Raw genomic sequence first — 19837 nt, 5'->3', positions numbered from 1 at the left:
TGAAATGCAAACAGGGGACACAGAAAGGGCTGAACTCCTCAATGCCTTCTTTGCCTCAGTCTTCTCCGATAAAGAAAACAATGCCCGACCTGAAGAATTTGGAGCAAATGATTCAGCAAAGGAAACACAGCCCAGAATAACTAAGGAGATAGTACGAGAATACTTGGCTAGTTTAGATGTATTCAAGTCTCCAGGGCCAGATGAACTGCATCCAAGGGTATTAAAAGAACTGGCAGATGTGATCTCAGAACCACTGGCAGTCATCTTTGAGAATTCCTGGAGAACAGGCAAAGTCCCGGCAGACTGGAGGAGGGCAAATGTTGTCCCTATTTTCAAAAAGGGGAAAAGAGAGGACCCAAATAATTACTGCCCAGTCAGTCTGACATCAATAGCAGGGAAGATTCTGGAGCAGATCATTAAGCAAACAGTCTGTGAGCACCTAGAAAGGAATGCTGTGATCACCAATAGTCAGCATGGATTTCTGAAAAATAAGTCATGTCAGACTAACCTGATCTCATTTTTTGACAGAATTACAAGCCTGGTAGATGAAGAGAATGCAGTGGATGTAGCCTACCTTGATTTCAGCAAGGCATTTGACAGGGTGCCCCATGATATTCTTGTAAAGAAGCTGGTAAAATGCGGTCTTGACTATGCTACCACTCAGTGGATTTGTAACTGGCTGACTGACCGAACCCAAAGGGTGCTCATCAATGGTTCCTCTTCATCCCTGAGAAGAGTGACTAGTGGGGTGCCACAGGGTTCTGTCTTGGGCCCGGTCTTATTCAACATCTTTATCAACGACTTGGATGATGGACTCAAGGGCATCCTGATCAAATTTGCAGATGACACCAAACTGGGAGGGGTGGCTAACACCCCAGAGGACAGGATCACACTTCAAAACGACCTTGACAGATTAGAGAACTGGGCCAAAACAAACAAGATGAATTTTAACAGGGAGAAATGTAAAGTATTGCACTTGGGCAAAAAAAATGAGAGGCACAAATACAAGATGGGTGACACCTGGCTTGAGAGCAGTACATGTGAAAAGGATCTAGGAGTCTTGGTTGACCACAAACTTGACATGAGCCAACAGTGTGACGCGGCAGCTAAAAAAGCCAATGCAATTCTGGGCTGCATCAATAGGAGTATAGCATCTAGATCAAGGGAAGTAATAGTGCCACTGTATTCTGCTCTGGTCAGACCACACCTGGAGTACTGTGTCCAGTTCTGGGCACCACAATTCAAGAAGGACACTGACAAACTGGAACGTGTCCAAAGGAGGGCAAGCAAAATGGTCAAAGGCCTGGAAACAATGCCTTATGAGGAACGGCTAAGGGAGCTGGGCATGTTTAGCCTGGAGAAGAGGAGGTTAAGGGGTGATATGATAGCCATGTTCAAATATATAAAAGGATGTCACATAGAGGAGGGAGAAAGGTTGTTTTCTGCTGCTCCAGAGAAGCGGACACGGAGCAATGGATCCAAACTACAAGAAAGAAGATTCCACCTAAACATTAGGAAGAACTTCCTGACAGTAAGGGCTGTTCGACAGTGGAATTTGCTGCCAAGGAGTGTGGTGGAGTCTCCTACTTTGGAGGTCTTTAAGCAGAGGCTTGACAACCATATGTCAGGAGTGCTCTGATGGTGTTTCCTGCTTGGCAGGGGGTTGGACTCGATGGCCCTTGTGGTCTCTTCCAACTCTATGATTCTATGATTCTATGATTCTATTCTATGATTCTATGATTCTAATTTCTTCTGGTTTCTGAATACTTTCTCCTTCAACCTCCAGATTGGTAACAAAGTTCAATTTTTGTCTCTTTTTCAATTGCCATGCTAATAGTTTTCCACATTTTTTGCAGATTCAAACGATCTTTGCCTCATTTGTTTAATTTTCCACTCCACTTCTTGGTTAATCAGTTTTGCATATTGTGATTGGTGAAATTTAATTTCTCTTAGCACTTCTTTAGACTTTGGATTAAGTCTGAGCTTCTTTTCACCATCTCTTATCTTTTCTAATATCTTATCTTTTTTCCCATTCCAGAGTTTTTTCTTGATCGCATTCTGTTGAATCAGAAACCCTCTCATAACAGCTTTGCTTGCGTCCCAGATTGTTCTCTTTTCAACTGAAGTGTTCAAATTTATCTCAAAATAGTCCTTCAACGTTTTTTGGGCCTTCTTTACAATGTCCTGGTCTCTAAACAAGGTGTCGTTCATTCTCCATCTGAAGGATCCAACTGGTGTAAGTCTCAGTTCCATTTTCAAAGCATTATGGTCGGAGCAAGTTTTGGGGCAGATTTCTATTTTTTTTGTCTTAGGTGCCAGTCCTCTAGATATCCAGATTTGGTCGATTCTTGTCCATGATAGGTGGGCCTCATAAAAGAATGTTCCTTCTTTACCTAAGGGGTTCTTTGTCCTCCATATATCGGTCAAGTCCATATTGTCAGTTAGCTCAAAGAAAGTTTTAGGCAGTCTGCCATCTTTAGTTAAGTTTTGATTTTGTGATTTGTCCATAAGAGTGGAGACCACCCCATTCATGTCTCCCATCACGATGATGTTAGTGTAATCAATGTGATCCAGCATTGTCTCATGCAGCTTTTTATAAAATTCCGATTTCCCTTCATTTGGTGCATAAATTCCTACTATCAAGAATTTTTCTCCTTGTGTTTGTATTTCAATCGCCAAAATTCTTCCTTGTTCATCTTTAAACAGAAACTTTGGTGATAGGCTCTCCTTTGCATAAATCACTACCCCTCTTTTCTTAACCTTATCTGATGAGATAAATTCTTGGCCTAATCTTTTATTAATTAAAACTCTTCTGTGGAGCCTAGTTACATGTGTTTCTTGCAAACAAACAATGTCCAATTGTTCTTTCCTCAATATATGAAAAATCCTTTTCCTTTTCTCGGGAGAATTTGCGCCGTGAATGTTCCAGCTAAGAAGCTGAAGAGACATCCTGAATCAATTTGTCAACCAGTAGGGATGGATCTCTTTTGTCGTCTATACCTGGTGGAACTGGTGCTGGGCCAGACGGAGGTGGTGGCCAAACTCCTGCTACTCCTTTACGAAGGTCCTCCCCGTAGTCGTTCAGGAACTTTTCTTGGTCCTCTGGTGTTCTAATTCTTACTTTTTTCCTTTGAAATTAAAAGAAAGACCTTGAGGGAATTCCCACCTGTAGGGGATTGTGTTGTTTCTCAGTAATCCTGCGAGATCTTTGTAAGTAGTTCTTAAATCCAGAAGCTGTTTCGGTATATCTCTGAAGATTTCTGCTGTCCTTCCCTGAATCGCCAATGGATTTTTAAAGTGTAGGCCGAGTATATGATCTTTTTCTTGCCTAGATCTGAAAATGATCAGGCAGTCTCTTGGTTTATCCTTTCTCGTCACTCTTCCCAGTCTAAAAGCGGTGACAATTTTAAAATCCTTGTCTTCCGTTAGGCCCCAAAACTTTGATATTTCTACTGTCAAGAAACCAGTCAAATCTTCTTTCTCAATTTCTGGGATATTTCTCAGTTTAAGATTGTTTTCCCGGTTTTTCAGTTCCAACATGGACAGATAGGCTTGTTGTTCGGTGATCTGTCTAGTCAGTGGCCTTACTTCCCCTCTTACTTCCTCAATCTTCTTTTTATTTTGATCTTCTTTTAAATTTGCTTCTTCCGCCAATTTACGATTTTCTGCCGTTGTAGTTTGAATAGTCCCTATTGCCTGAGTGTTTTGAGAAACTTGGTCAGTCAGTTTATTAATTGTTGTTGTCACTTGGTCAAGTTTAGCCGCCTGTTCATCAGCTTTCTTGTTTAACGCTGCCAGCTGGTCAAGTATTTCTTTAAAGGCAGCTTCCAGCCCTCCTGAAGCCATGTCCCCCAAAGCTGGCTGCTTAATTTCTTCTTGTTGCAGGCCTGTAACAATTGGAACAGATGATCTTTGTGGCTGCACAGGCAAAGTTGATTGCAACAGTTCAGTTTGTTTTGCTTTTTTGGCAGCCCTTGTTTTTGCAGCGCCACTCATTCCACAGCTGTCCAATTATCAAGGTCAAACTGTAAGTCCCATGGGAAAAGCAATCCAAAAAATAAACATTCACACAAAAGATTAATAGCAAACCAGCAGTTCTCAGAGACTAGATATTCCACAATCCAGTAGGGGGAGCTCCCAAAGGTTAGAAGACAAAGTAAAAAGTTTCCACCATCAAGTTCCCAAGAAAACAATAGAGAAAAAAAGGATTAAAAAGGGGGGAGTCTTCAAAAGTCACTTTAAGCTTGGAAAGTTTGCCCAAATCCAAAAAGAAGAGTTCTTTATAATGATACTTACAAAAGTCCCTTATTTGTATCTCACCACACAGTTCCAAAATAACAGCTTAACTTAAGATACAGTTTACTGCAGTCTGATGGTTCTTTTGTATCCAAGCAGCCGGGAGCTGGGTTCTTTAAACTTTAAACATTGTAATCCACCAGAGAGAGGAAGAAAAGTTCAAGTCTAAGTCCAATCCAATTTAGACACACACAACTTCTTTTTTTTCCCCCTGTACAGTCCAGTTCGAATTTGCAAAGTCAATTTCAAGATCTTTTAAAGGAGAGGAAATCCCCTCTCAACGCTTCAGCTTATTAGCGCCTTTGCTTGACACTTTAAGCAGAGCCAGAAGACGGACTTCCTTTTAACGTCTCCCGCTTTCAGCCGAATTTCTCAAAGAATTTAAATCCCAGAGCTTGATGTTCTTACTCACGGGTATGTTGTTTAAAAGTCGAATAGTCAAAGAAGAAAGGTCAGCGCTCATCAGCAGCAGCCACGCGACTTCACTTCCGCGGAAAGAGCGATGAACTCACAGCACTGCTACCCCCTCCACGTTCCGGAGCCCCTTACGGGGTCCCTTCTTCGTTTCCGAGGTCGCTCTTGGTGCCCGCCGAGTCCCACGACCACAGGCTCACTCTACCTGTGGTTTTACTTAACGGGTCTCCGCTCTGCTGCAGCGGACGACCCTTTTCCGCGGAGCCCCTCTTCACAGCGTAAAGAGGACCGCCATTGCCGTTTCGCGCCGCCTCCGGAAGTCCCCCTTTTGCCTATCTTTGAAGCAATTTACATTGTTTATCACTGGGACTGATTGAAACAGAAATAACATTTTTGGCAGTACGTTCATCTTGATTACCGATATCATTCCTAATAATGATAGACTCATTACTCCCCAAATCTCCAAATTTCTTTTTATTTCTTTCCATATTATTTTTTCCATCAGTTATGCTACCCTACTTCTTGGACGGGTGAGAGGTTCAGGCACTTACCTTTGTTTCATTTTGCTTTTTTGGAAATAGGTCAATGGCAGCTTAAGATGTTTTATAGTATTTGAATGTAAACACAGATATACAGGTTTTACATAGGTGGAGGTACACTTTAAACACTTTTAACAGAACTTTGCCCCATGTAAAACACATACGCCTTTGGGGTACTATTCACCTGTTAATGATAATACCACATACTTAAATGTGATTGACTGGAATTGCCTCATGAAGAATCTCATGTTTTTGCAGCAGTAGTATTTGTGCTAAAGCTGAAAATCAGTATTAAGAGCAGAATCCATAAACCATGGTAATTCTGGGGAAATGAATTTCCCGTCTCTTGTTTTTGTGTGTGAATCTAATTAAGTACAGGCTTTTGGCTGCTGGGTCATTTTTCCACAGATATCAGAAAATAGAGTTTACAAGTACAGAAAAAGACTAACAAATACTTGATAAGATTGGGTTTGATTAGATACTAGATACTTGGTGGATTCCTGCCTATATCCTACATAGTCCTACTGAAACTATTGTAGACTAAGAATCAGTACAGTGTAGTGGATAGAGCACTGGATTTAGATTTTAAAAGATCAGCATTCAAATCTCTGCCCAGCTATGCAACTCACTGCATGACCTTGGACCATCTGTGGTCATCTGTCATGCCAACCTACCTCATAGGTTGTTAGTGAAGATTTGAGTGGAATAGTCTGGTATGCATTCTCTGGTCTTTTGGAAGGAAACCTAGAAAAATGTATGAGATCTTCAGCCCCAATCTGTATGTTTGCCCTATTGTGTTGTAATATACAGTTACTGACTTATACTTGCATGCATGAAAGGGTTAACCTGAGTCCTGAGCTCAAGTTACCATGGGTGGAATTTATTGGGCCCCATCAGCTTTGCTTCTTCCCTCTCTTTCTCTCCTTCTTCAAAGAAGCTGTAGCCAAGCATGGCTCTCAACTCATGTATAAAACCGATGTCAATTGAAAATCTCTCCAAAAGGCGGTTTTTACAGCCTGCACATTTGCTAACACAAATACCACATTGTTCTTTTGTAAAGAAACCAGGTTCTTTTCTTTTTAAGTCATTAGAACCTTTCTTTTTCCTTTTCAGCCAACAAATAGCGCCTTTCTGAAACTCTGAGTAAAATCTTCACCTGTTTTGCAAAGCTAAGCGTCTGTGATTTATTCTAGCCTAAGCATTTTCATGGGGAACCTTTGTTTAAAGGTGGATGAGGACCTTTAAACCTTTAGAGGATGTGACTCTAACCAAGTTTTAATGTGTAATCTACAACTCTGCTATGGGAAAGTTAGAATCTCTTTTCCAATCCTGTCTCTCCAGCATTTTGAACAAATGCACTGTTGTTGGATGCTCATCCAAAAGGGAAAATATTTATTTTCAGGAATGACTGTGAGCACAATGCTTCCATAGAAATAACCAAAACAGCTTGTTCATATATCTATCATCATCTAATTACTCAGCCCTTGATTGCTCTCAACTAGATGTGCCAAATGTCTGTGTTGAGAAAGTTGTGTGTGTGTGTGTGTGTTTGTGTGTGCGCACGCATGTGAATTGACACCCATTGATAGGTAAGTTCTGTCTAGAGCGATTCATGTATGATGACCAATTCACATCTGCAAATCATTGTGTGGTGCTGCATTCAGTGACTGATGAGCTTGTGCTTATGAATTGACTCTTATTAGTCACCTAAAACTTGTTCCTATATACAAAGGTGTTAGAACTTATGGGATCAGTTTTAGCAGTTGCAGCCTGATGTGGACAGGATGCTTGCAGCAGTGAAGCCAGCTATGTGCCATCTCAATCCCTATCCATCATGACTGGTAAAATCTATGGTAGTAGAAGGAGATTGACTGGATGGGTCTAGAGAGCGGTTAATGCCTCAATATAGGAGGGAATTGTGCCTACCTGCTTGGAGGTGGAGGTGGTGTAAGTCAGTGTTCCCCAACCTTGGGCCTCCAGCTGTTGTTGGACTACAACTCCCATAATCCCTAGCTAGCAAGACCAGTGGTCAGGGATGATGGGAACTGTAGTCCAAAAACAGCTGGAGGCCCAAGGGGAACACTGGTGTAAGTCAAACTGCTGCATTAGCAGCATTGAAGGAACCTCTTCAGGGGACATGGAGGTCCTGGACTGTCCAGATGACAAGATTCACTGTTGAGGTCTAAAGGAAAGCACAGCAATACATTTGGCACTAGCTTGGCTGCAGGAGTTGCCAGAAGAAAGTGTACAAGGCACCATCCAAAATCTTAGGGACTCCACTCTGGAATTGTGTAGGGTATAGTCTTATCTTCAAGATGTCCCACAAGGCAGCAGAGATTTAGGATCAGAGTTTACCTTCTCCCAGATGGGCTCCCTTCCCAGGAGGACATGCCCTTCCTGCCCTGCCTTCCCCTCACTTCCCTCAACAGCAAATGCTGAAACCGCCTTATTGACCATTCGACCCACAATTGGTCTCGTCTGCTCATCTGCTCAATACATACAGGGGAAATCCCTAGCTCACCAAGGGTTTGGGACCCATTGGCTACCCCCCACCTGGTTTAGCCAGCCAGTTGAAGCTGTTCCTGGGGTGTTGCCACTGTTGCATGCTGACAGCTTCTAGGAATCACAGGTAAAAGATGAGTGGAGGGTGGGAGCCAAATGTAAACCACCCCAGAAGGAGCATGATGTGTCCATCACTAGAGGTACTAGTCCTTCCCTTCCCTAACACCCCATACATCCCATAGAATAAATGATATATTCACTATTATACTTTCCTACGTTGCTTGTTCAGTATTGAAATTGCTTATCAACGGGAACATTTTGGTACCCATGTCATTAAGAAACAAAGCCGAGCTGCATTGAACCACTTTTCAGCTTGAAAGCAAAATGGTCATTAGATTATATCAGAGTTCCCAAATGCTCCAGAACTTTATGAATAATACTTTAACAAAACACTGTATTAAGAGAGATGATTAATTTTGATTTCACCATCCCATACTGTATGTGGAAATGTTGATGATTTCTTATGTAACTACTTATAAGTTGAAACATGTCCTAGAGTTTCAAAGCCCGCCCTCCCCCCAGCAAAATTCTATTTATATTACATGAGGCTCATATTCTGGATTTTCCTAATGGTTGCAATCTCTACCCCTCTATTGATGCCCACACCTGACAGCATGAGCTGAACCCAAATGGTCTTAAATTGCCACTGTGAACTAGTTTCTAGACTGCTTTTTAGCCTTGCAGAAGGATTGTCTAACCTAAAGAGGATATTTACACATTCAAGGTTGCACATTAGCCCTACAGATGTGGTAAATAGAACCAACATACAGTAGGGCAGTACTTTGCACACCCTAAGTCTGTTTTCATTGTATCCAATGAAGTCATCCCATTTGTGTCTGTTGGCACAACAGAACTTCTGCCGCCACCGTTCTTCTCACGCATCCCCCCCAAATCTGCTCTGGAGGATTGGGGCATGCAGGGAAAGGGAGGGAAAACTGTTGCAAAGGCAGAAGTCCTTGTGTGAATAGGATGACTACACTGGCTGCAACCCATTATGTCAATTTGTGATCAAGGCATGAAAAACCTGAATTTATTGCTTGAATGGCCTAGAACCTGGATTTCTTCCCTCATTTCACCAAATAATTGAGGCCAAAAGTATTGAACTTCCATGTGTGTCTCAGTGGCTATGTCCCAGGTATGTGGAGAAGTGAGCTCAGTGCTAGGAAGCCCAGAGCAGGGCACAATCATGGACTTTGTCAAATTTTGCAACATGGTGTTGTCTGGGGGAAATCCTCCCTGTAGCTGAGGGTTGTTACCAGAAAAATTGTGCATGACTGGTAATGAGATTACTTATTATTTGTTCAAGGTTTGCTTTCCCCACTCTACTCAACATGTTTTTGTTTTCAAACCCCACCAAATTTCTCATCCTGTCAGGCTTTAAGCAATTATTTTTTTAAAAAAGAAAAAAGCAACCTAAATAATAAGAATGGGGGGGGGGATAAAGTATTTTTTTCAAATTGTAAGTAAGAAATAATTGCCTGCCATGGCACCCAGCTAATGTTTTCTAGATTCCTTATGTTTTATGAGGAGAGGACTATGCAGACCCTTGTTGCAATTACAGATGCAAACAGAAGATTTGCATATGAAGAAGTTCCAGGTGGAGGGGAGCCCCAAACTGATCTTAATTGGGAATAATCTGTTGGAGAAATATTTCTCAGCTGAGACAGTAGAAAGAAAGCACTATACATTCCTTGCAGGCACTCCCTTAATTCTCATAAGAGCATCAGGAAAGTTTTATAATGCATGGCCAAAGGCTAGTAAAGTTGAACAAATAAGTATAGTTATTCATTCTCTCCATGCAATAATGAGTGTATCCCTGCCCATCCTTTGCTATTACCAGGGCCCTGTCTCATTGTTTCCATTTTGCTATGACAGTAGAATATAGCAAATCTGATGACTAAGACAGAGGATAATATATCAATGCTGATGTGTTACAGTTCCGTTCATAGTATTAAGTGAAATCCAAAGTATAAGCCTTCCTACAGTTCCTTACTTGTCTTCTGCTTAAAATCATTGAGAGCTATTTCATCATGGAACAAACCTGAGACAAACTGATCTGTTCTGCTCCAATCCATGGAATGATACACAGGAAACCATTGTGAACAGCTGCATATTGGGCCAGATTAGTCATAGATGAAGTGGAAATTTGAAATAGCTACAGGCGTGTCTTGCTCTGACATAGCGAAGCCGTCTACAACAAACTCAGAAGAGTAATCACATACACAGTGTAATCAATGAATTGACTGTTGTCCTTGCACGATGCACTAAATTTAGATATCTCACCTGCTTCCCACTAGTGGGGCTTTATGGAGCAGTAGGACCACCCCACCTCTCCCTCCTGCTGCTCATGGCAGCCAGGCAGAAGGTTGGGGCGGGCAGTAAGATTTCTGTGCAGTCTGGAACTAGCATAACAATCAGACCCACACTGGGCCAATAATGTTGCACATTGTCTGTGAGACAGCCCAGCTCCTCCTCACCTCCAGAGTGCCACATTTGGGGGTCTTCTGCTGGTTACTGCCAACAGACGGAAGGATGCAATTATACTTTTAAAGAACGGTACAGGTGAATCAGTCATAAAAAAGAACATAGTCAGTGCCTGTTGTCTTCCTTTCTAGTGTTTGTTTGTTTATTTAGTTCATTTATAATGTACCTGTGATGGACATCAAAATCAGACCAGTCTGGTGATGCAGTGCCTCAGAATTCCACCAAAGGGTTGGAGTCTCTCTCTGATTGGCTACTAAAACAGCCAGTTGGTGGGGGGGGGGCGGGGAGTACACTTTGTAGTTCACTATAAGCATATAGGTATGAAGTGAACTACACTTCCTAGCCACTCTACATAGCTCTTACCTGTTTGCTTAAAAAGGAAAAATATATTTGAAAATGACCCTTAGGCTACCTCATAATATTCATTGTGAGTGCAGATGCAGATGATCCACACAAAAATCCAGGTGTTTGACTGGCTGAGAACATTTAAAATAAGCACCTGAAAATAAATGCATATTTTTTAATGCCAGGAATATTTCACTCAAATTAGAATCATAGAATCATAGAATCATAGAATCATAGAGTTGGAAGAGACCACAAGGGCCATCGAGTCCAACCCCCTGCCAAGCAGGAAACACCATCAGAGCACTCCTGACATATGGTTGTCAAGCCTCTGCTTAAAGACCTCCAAAGTAGGAGACTCCACCACACTCCTTGGCAGCAAATTCCACTGTCGAACAGCTCTTACTGTCAGGAAGTTCTTCCTAATGTTTAGGTGGAATCTTCTTTCTTGTAGTTTGGATCCATTGCTCCGTGTCCGCTTCTCTGGAGCAGCAGAAAACAACCTTTCTCCCTCCTCTAGAATCATAGAATCATAGAATCATAGAGTTGGAAGAGACCACAAGGGCCATCGAGTCCAACCCCCTGCCAAGCAGGAAACACCATCAGAGCACTCCTGACATATGGTTGTCAAGCCTCTGCTTAAAGACCTCCAAAGTAGGAGACTCCACCACACTCCTTGGCAGCAAATTCCACTGTCGAACAGCTCTTACTGTCAGGAAGTTCTTCCTAATGATTAGGTGGAATCTTCTTTCTTGTAGTTTGGATCCATTGCTCCGTGTCCGCTTCTCCGGAGCAGCAGAAAACAACCTTTCTCCCTCCTCTATGTGACATCCTTTTATATATTTGAACATGGCTATCATATCACCCCTTAACCTCCTCTTCTCCAGGCTAAACATGCCCAGCTCCCTTAGCCGTTCCTCATAAGGCATCGTTTCCAGGCCCTTGACCATCTTGGTTGCCCTCCTCTGGACACGTTCCAGTTTGTCAGTGTCCTTCTTGAATTGTGGTGCCCAGAACTGGACACAGTACTCCAGGTGTGGTCTGACCAGAGCAGAATACAGTGGCACTATTACTTCCCTTGATCTAGATGCTATACTCCTATTGATGCAGCCCAGAATTGCATTGGCTTTTTTAGCTGCCGCGTCACACTGTTGGCTCATGTCAAGTTTGTGGTCAACCAAGACTCCTAGATCCTTTTCACATGTACTGCTCTCAAGCCAGGTGTCACCCATCTTGTATTTGTGCCTCTCATTTTTTTTGCCCAAGTGCAATACTTTACATTTCTCCCTGTTAAAATTCATCTTGTTTATTTTTGCCCAGTTCTCTAATCTGTCAAGGTCATTTTGAAGTGTGATCCTGTCCTCTGGGGTGTTAGCCACCCCTCCCAGTTTGGTGTCATCTGCAAATTTGATCAGGATGCCCTTGAGTCCATCATCCAAGTCGTTGATAAAGATGTTGAATAAGACCGGGCCCAAGACAGAACCCTGTGGCACCCCACTAGTCACTCTTCTCCAGGATGAAGAGGAACCATTGATGAGCACCCTTTGGGTTCGGTCAGTCAGCCAGTTACAAATCCACTGAGTGGTAGCATAGTCAAGACCGCATTTTACCAGCTTCTTTACAAGAATATCATGGGGCACCTTGTCAAATGCCTTGCTGAAATCAAGGTAGGCTACATCCACTGCGTTCCCTTCATCTACCAGGCTTGTAATTCTGTCAAAAAACGAGATCAGGTTAGTCTGACATGACTTATTTTTCAGAAATCCATGCTGACTATTGGTGATCACAGCATTCCTTTCTAGGTGCTCACAGACTGTTTGCTTAATGATCTGCTCCAGAATCTTCCCTGCTATTGATGTCAGACTGACTGGGCGGTAATTATTTGGGTCCTCTCTTTTCCCCTTTTTGAAAATAGGGACAACATTTGCCCTCCTCCAGTCTGCCGGGACTTCGCCTGTTCTCCAGGAACTCTCAAAGATGACTGCCAGTGGTTCTGAGATCACATCTGCCAGTTCTTTTAATACTCTTGGATGCAGTTCATCTGGCCCTGGAGACTTGAATACATCTAAACTAGCCAAATATTCTTGTACTATCTCCTTAGTTATTCTGGGCTGTGTTTCCTTTGCTGAATCATTTGCTCCAAATTCTTCAGGTCGGGCATTGTTTTCTTTATCGGAGAAGACTGAGGCAAAGAAGGCATTGAGTAGTTCAGCCCTTTCTGTGTCCCCTGTTTGCATTTCACCATCTTCTCCTCTGAGTGACCCCACAGTTTCTTTGTTCTTCCTTTTGCTACGAACATACCCATAAAAGCCTTTTTTGTTGCTTTTAACCTCTCTAGCAAGCCTGAGTTCATTCTGTGCTTTAGCTTTTCTGACTTTGTGTCTACATGTGCTGGCTATTTGTTTGAATTCCTCTTTGGTGGTTTCCCCCCTTTTCCATTTTTTGTACACATCCTTTTTTAATCTTAATTCAGTTAAAAGTTCTTTAGATAGCCACCCTGGCTTCTTTAGGCACCTTCCATGTTTCCGTCTCATTGGTATTGCCTGACGTTGTGCTTTTAGTATCTCCCTCTTAACAAACTCCCAGCCATCATGAACTCCCTTTCCTTTTAGTATTGTTGTCCATGGGATCTCACCCAGCACTTCCCTAAGTTTTATGAAGTCGGCTTTCTTAAAGTCAAGAAATTGAGTCCTGGTATGCTTGGCTGCTCCTTTCCGCTGTATAGTAAACTTCAGAAGAGCATGATCACTCGCGCCTAATGATCCTTCCACTTCTACCCCACTAACCAGGTCATCAACATTGGTTAGGACCAGATCTAAAATGGCTGTTCCTCTTGTTGCTTCTCCCACTTTCTGGACAATGAAGTTGTCTGCAAGGCCAGTGAGGAATCTGTTTGACCTTATGCTCTTGGCTGAGTTTGACGTCCAACAAATATCCGGGTAATTGAAGTCCCCCATTACTACTATCTCCCTTCCTTTTGCATGCTTGGCCATCTGTTCCAGGAAGGCATCATCTATGTCCTCCGTTTGGCTTGGGGATCTATAGTAAACTCCCACAATGAGGTCTCTGTTATTCTTCTCTCCCTTAATTTTGACCCAAATGCTCTCACTTTGGCTTTGAGGATCTAAATCTTGGATCTCTTCACAGGTATACACATCCCTGACATATAACGCCACTCCTCCTCCTTTCTTGTCTGGTCTGTTTCTCTGAAATAGATTGTATCCCCCCATTATTACATTCCAATCGTGGGACTTATCCCACCAGGTTTCAGTGATGCCTATTATGTCATATTTAGTTTGCTGTACCAAGAGCTCAAGCTCATCTTGTTTATTTCCCATGCTTTGCGCATTAGTGTACAGACATTGAAGTCCATTAATCATTCCCCCGTGTCTCTTATTTAAGGATTTTTTCCTCCCACCACTAGGTCCGTGTGCTGTTTTCTCCATTTGGTCTATGACATTTGGATGATCATCTTCATTAATTGATAGGCTCCTACCTTCAGGAGCACTGTCTCCCTCCCCCACATTAGTCAGTTTAAAGCCCTTCTGATGAGGTTTCTGAGATTTTTGGCAAAAACATTTCTCCCAACCGTTGTGAGGTGCAGCCCATCACTTGCCAGAAGTCCATCTTCAAGAAACTGCAGTCCGTGATCTAAGAATCCAAACCGTTCCTGTTTACACCATTTGCGAAGCCAGCTGTTCACTTCCACTATTTTCCCCTCTCTCCCTGGGCCACGTCGTTCAACTGGGAGGACAGATGAGATGACAATTTGTGCATTTAGTTGCTTCAATTTCCTGCCGAGAGCCTCGTAGTCTCTTTTGATCTTCTGGAGGCTATTGCTTGCAGTGTCATTGGTTCCCACATGAACCAAGAGGAAGGGGTATTTGTCAGTGGGTTTTATGATTCCTTGCAGTCGTTCAGTTACATCTTGGATCTTAGCCCCGGGGAGACAGCACACTTCCCGAGACATCTTGTCAGGCCCACAGATCACTGCTTCTGTTCCCCTCAGTAGGGAATCCCCTATCACCACTACACGCCTCCTCTTGGGTTTGGTCGGGGTTCTTCCGTGAGCTGTCCGTTCCAAGGTCGCCTGCACATTCCCTGAGGACTGACTTTGCTGCTCGTCTTCATATACCTGATCGACTGTAATGAGGGAGAGATCCTCAAATGGAGTCTGCTCTTCGTCTTCCATGCTAGGGGAGAGGACCTCAAAGCGATTGTGTATTTCTAAGCAATCAGAGTGAACCCTGGGCCTCCTACTTCTTTGAGTCACGTTTCTCCATATATCTGGCTCCTGTGTTGGTGAACTAGACTCCTTCTCAGGGGAGTCCCCTGTCTCCTCCTTGGTGGAGACGGTGTGCTCTGTTGCCTCCAAGAAGAGCTCCAGCTCTCTAATTCTTTGGAGCGTAGCTACACGTTCCTCCAGTTGCTGGACTTTGTCTTTTAAGAGAGCAATCAACATGCAATTGCTGCAGGTAAAGCTGCCTGCAACCTTGGCAAGATGGCAAACATTGCGCAGGAATCACAGGCGACTGCAGCTGTTCCCTCCCCTTCCATCTTGAGATCGTGTCGTTGGGGTTGGCTACAGAGGTCCTCCATCATAAAAAGCTTGAAGACAGGACAAATAACTTCCCCCCCACAAAAAACACCTAGATCTCCCCCCACAAACGTTTGAGACTAGCTCCCCTAAATCCAAAAGATGGATCTAACTGCGCGCGCCGCTGCCCTGCAAACTCTGATAAGCTCCTCCCACAGCTAATCCCCTGCCTCAACAGAAACCCTGCCCCCTCTGACCTTTACACAGGGAAAACAGCTAATGAGCCACAAAGAAACACACACACACAAGAAAACCCTTTTTGCTCCTTCTTCAACTGCTGCCCTGCAAACTCTGATAAGCTCCTCCCACAGCTAATCCCCTGCCTCAACAGAAACCCTGCCCCCTCTGACCTTTACACAGGGAAAACAGCTAATGAGCCACAAAGAAACACACACACACAAGAAAACCCTTTTTGCTCCTTCTTCAACTGCTGCCCTGCAAACTCTGATAAGCTCCTCCCACAGCTAATCCCCTGCCTCAACAGAAACCCTGCCCCCTCTGACCTTTACACAGGGAAAACAGCTAATGAGTCACAAAGAAACACACACACACAAGAAAACCCTTTTTGCTCCTTCTTCAACTGCTGCCCTGCAAACTCTGATAAGCTCCTCCCACAGCTAATCCCCTGCCTCAACAGAAACCCTGCCCCCTCTGACCTTTACACAGGGAAAACAGCTAATGAGCCAGGTTAAAAAATATGTTGGGCTCAAGTAAAATATATCAGAAATGTGACTCGGCCAGGACTGAGCATCTGGCTGAAGTTCTTTTATCCACAAAGCCATCTAACTCCAATAGCTTTAATCACACATCTTATAGTCATGCTTTTAACTCCATTTCAGCTTCTCTCAAGCTTTTTTCTCTTTGGTCTTATGACTCATTGTGATGGACAGCTTTTACGCACATTGTATTTTTATGTTGTACATTAAATCTGATATCATGCTCAGGTGATTTCATGATCTAACATGAACTAACTGGTGTGGTTGTAATTGATTCAGCAGTTGACAATAGCTTACAGTTTACACATCCTGGGAGTTAAATAATGTGCAACGCTGGAAGGATTCCTGCCAAGCACAGAAATAACAGCAGTTAACCCTCTAGCAGTATTTATTGTCAAGAACTTTTATGCCAAATTGATGGAGGAGGCCCCTGAAGATTTATTTTTTCATAATCCTCTAGTAGTCCATTTCTGGATTAGAACAATATAGCAGCCTCTTAATAAGACAGAAGCCCTTAGAATACTCCGTTGATGTTGCTCTTTGGTAAGAAGTGGTGTCACGCATTGTTAGAGCTTGGATGGATGCAAGCTAAAGGCACCAGCATGGGTGTCCCATGCAAAGTCACCAGAAATGGCCACTGTTGAAAGCTCTTGGACTTGGTGTACTTTTGGCCTGGATCAACAGCAGGGTTCTGCTTATGCACACACAACCTATATGAACCATATAACCCTTTATTTTTGCATATTCGTGAGCCCAGCACACAGTACTGCAGTCACAGATTTGCACCTGCCTGCAGCATGCACCTGGGAAAAAACCATCAGCAAGAGACCACCTGTTCTGGCACGAACATAATGCTTGTATGCAGATGAATGCCAGTGGCCCAAGGATTTTATGTGGGCAGAGGGGAGTCCCCAACATAAGGCCATGGTGGCTGCTTCTATGTGGAAGGAATATGCAGCAAACTCCAAGGGGTTGGGCCCACATGTGCAGATGGCCTTTCTGAGGGCTGCAGTGAACTTGCTCCTGGACAATTGGGCACCATGACGGTGCATCATCAGAGGGCCACTCCCAGCCAGCCTCACCTTCAATAATTTCCCAGCATCTGTTACCAGACAGAGTTGTTGGGAGGGGGATGTCTTCAGATAAAGTGTGGCTCCTTTACCCAACTGGTCCATCTTTGAAGAACGCAATTCAATTTAAAAATTGCCGCCAAGTCTTGACTCCCCTTGCGATCAACTGAGACTGATGATATGGTCAGCTGTTCATGCAGGAGTGTGAGTTTTTTTGGGGGGTGAGTGGCTTTCTCAGAGCCATGCCAGTCTGCTACTGTTGCTTCAGCTGCAAATGGTAAGTGGTCTTTATAAAATTAACCCAGGGTAGGTGGGAACAGGACTGGAATCATGCTGGAATCAGGAGGGAGGTCTGAAGAAAAATCGACCTCAGAAGGTTGCTGGTTGGCACAGAAGGGAATCTCCCATTAGTGCCAGTGGAAGTTGCTTCTCTGAGGGAAATTGCTTTATTTGAAGATCCTTTAAATTACATCAATATATTAATATTAATCTATATTTCACACACTGAGCCCACTATAGCTGCTATTTAGTCCATTTGTTTCAATATGTCATGTCTCAAACTAGGGATAGAGAAGAAATTTGGTTTGGTTCACAATATAATGCAAATGTACCTAATTCCTAAAAGAATATGCAAACCAAAACACAACTCTCATTGGACATATGTATTTCACCAAATTTTGTGATGCAGTTTTTCAAACTAAATATGTATTAGAGGACAGACCGCAGAAATATGTACATTAAAGAAAATTATATGCAAAACATGTTGTATTAGGGAAAATTGTGGCAGAAATGTGTGCCTCAGGAGAAATATGCCCTAAAATGAATTTTCATGGCATGCCCCACCAACGTTTGGCCAGAGGCAGCGGCAGCAGCCACAGGTCAGCAAGTCAGTTCTGCAAAGAAGGCTCTTGGGCAGCAGTGGGGCAAAGCAGGTTGTATGATATCTCTCCTCCTAGCATGTTACTCCTGCCCCCAGGACCTCATGCACCGCATTGCCAGAAACTGGACTGATGATATAGAACTGAATTGGACCAGCTGGGGTACAATAGCTGCTTCTGTGGCAACACTAATAATCATGGCTTCGGTTCTCTATTTTTTTAGTTTTTAAAAGCAGATATAATGTGCCCACTAGACTCATTGTACCTACAAACTAAAGGCAATGTGGATTAGAAGGCATTTCCTTTGTTTAGCAGATGTTAAGAAAATGTGGCAGGCTATGTTAATTTTATCATAGGCAAGAGGGACTAGCATCTGTTTTGATTTTCCCTGACCACCAAGAAACACTTGCCTTTTAACTAGATACTCCTTGGTTTATACAAGTATGGAAAAGCTTTAAACAACCAACACCAAAGACCCTCCAGTTCCCAGAAGAGCTGTTAAGTTATGTGTCAAATAATTCATGTATTATGGGCAGTGGGTGAGATGGGTAGGGAAAACAAATACCTTCTGCTTAAGTTTTAAAGTGTGAACAAGTAACTAAATTATGCCAATGCAATGCAATGCAGGGGCGCGGACTTATAAAAAATATTGGGGGGGGGCAGGAAAGCTCATGAATAATAAATAAGCTCATGGATATGCAGATAAAGTGGCGCCGCCTCCTCGTGAGCGAATAGGGGAGAGCGTGCTGCGCCTATTAATCAGCTCCGAAGGAAATTGGGTGGAGCTTTTGCTCGGGAGGGAGGGCAGGAGGCATGCAGCCCGACCCTGTGCATTTTGGGCTGGGGGAGGGGCGGCGGTGGCACTCTGCTGGAGGGTGCCCGAGATTATTGGGGGGGCAGAGCCCCCCAAACGAATTTTTGAGGGGGCTCAGGCCCCCTCAGGCCCCATGGAGTCGGCACCTATGGTAGTAAGTTATGTAATAACCACAAAGTGCTGATCCTTCTTTTATCTCTTGGGCCTTTACATTTTGCCTGTCCTACAGAAAGAGCTGCTTTCCGACCATGTGCCCCCCCCATAACCATTCAAGTTACTATTCCTCCAATCACTGGGCAGAAACAATTTGCATATAGGAGAATCCCAGTCCTCGTTATGCTGCCCATGGAGCAAGTGCACTGTGCTTTCATTTTTATTCTTGAATACAAAATGCAAAGCAGCAACACAACTCTAGGAGACAAAATCAGAAATGCAGAAACGCACAGTCACCTGAAACACCTTACAAAATTGAAACCAAATGCCACAGCAAGGGACTCTGGGCAGGAAGCTGAACGGTTTTGGGGCTCACATGGTCTTTTCATCACTCCTTCCTAGAACCATAGAATTATAGAGTTGGAAGGTACCCTGAGGATCATCTAGTCCAATCCCCTGCAATGCAGAAATATGCAGCTGTTCCTTACAGAGATCGAACCTGCAACCTTGGCATTATCAGCAACACTGAGGTGTTGAAGGTTGTGATCCAGGAAGAGAGAGGAAAATACCAGAAGGTGGTGTCATCAGGAAAAATTTGGTTTCTTTGACCATAGTCTCTGCTTTCTTGAGTTAGAAACTTCTGCCAAGACATGGGCTGCACCTCACAGCAGTTTACAAGAATGTGTTTGCTAAAAGTATCACAAACCTGATCACGAGAGCATAAAACTAGATCCTGAGGGAGAGGGAGACAACATTACAGACAACAGAAGAACACCTGGTACTGGGGATAATGACTTCATTGATGCTCAGGAAACGGAGATGGTGCTCCAGAAACCTGTTAAAGGGCAAGAAACTTCAAGAAGGAAGTAGTTGGAGGGAATGATTCATGGTTTCAGTTGTTTCTACACAAATGCACAGAGTTTGGGAAACAAGCTAGATGATTTGGAGCTTTTAATACAGGATGGAAATATG

Source organism: Podarcis vaucheri (genome assembly GCF_965113315.1).
Source record: "Podarcis vaucheri genome assembly, chromosome: 5".
Taxonomy (NCBI): Eukaryota; Metazoa; Chordata; class Lepidosauria; order Squamata; family Lacertidae; genus Podarcis; species Podarcis vaucheri.
This window is presented reverse-complemented; position numbering follows the sequence as displayed.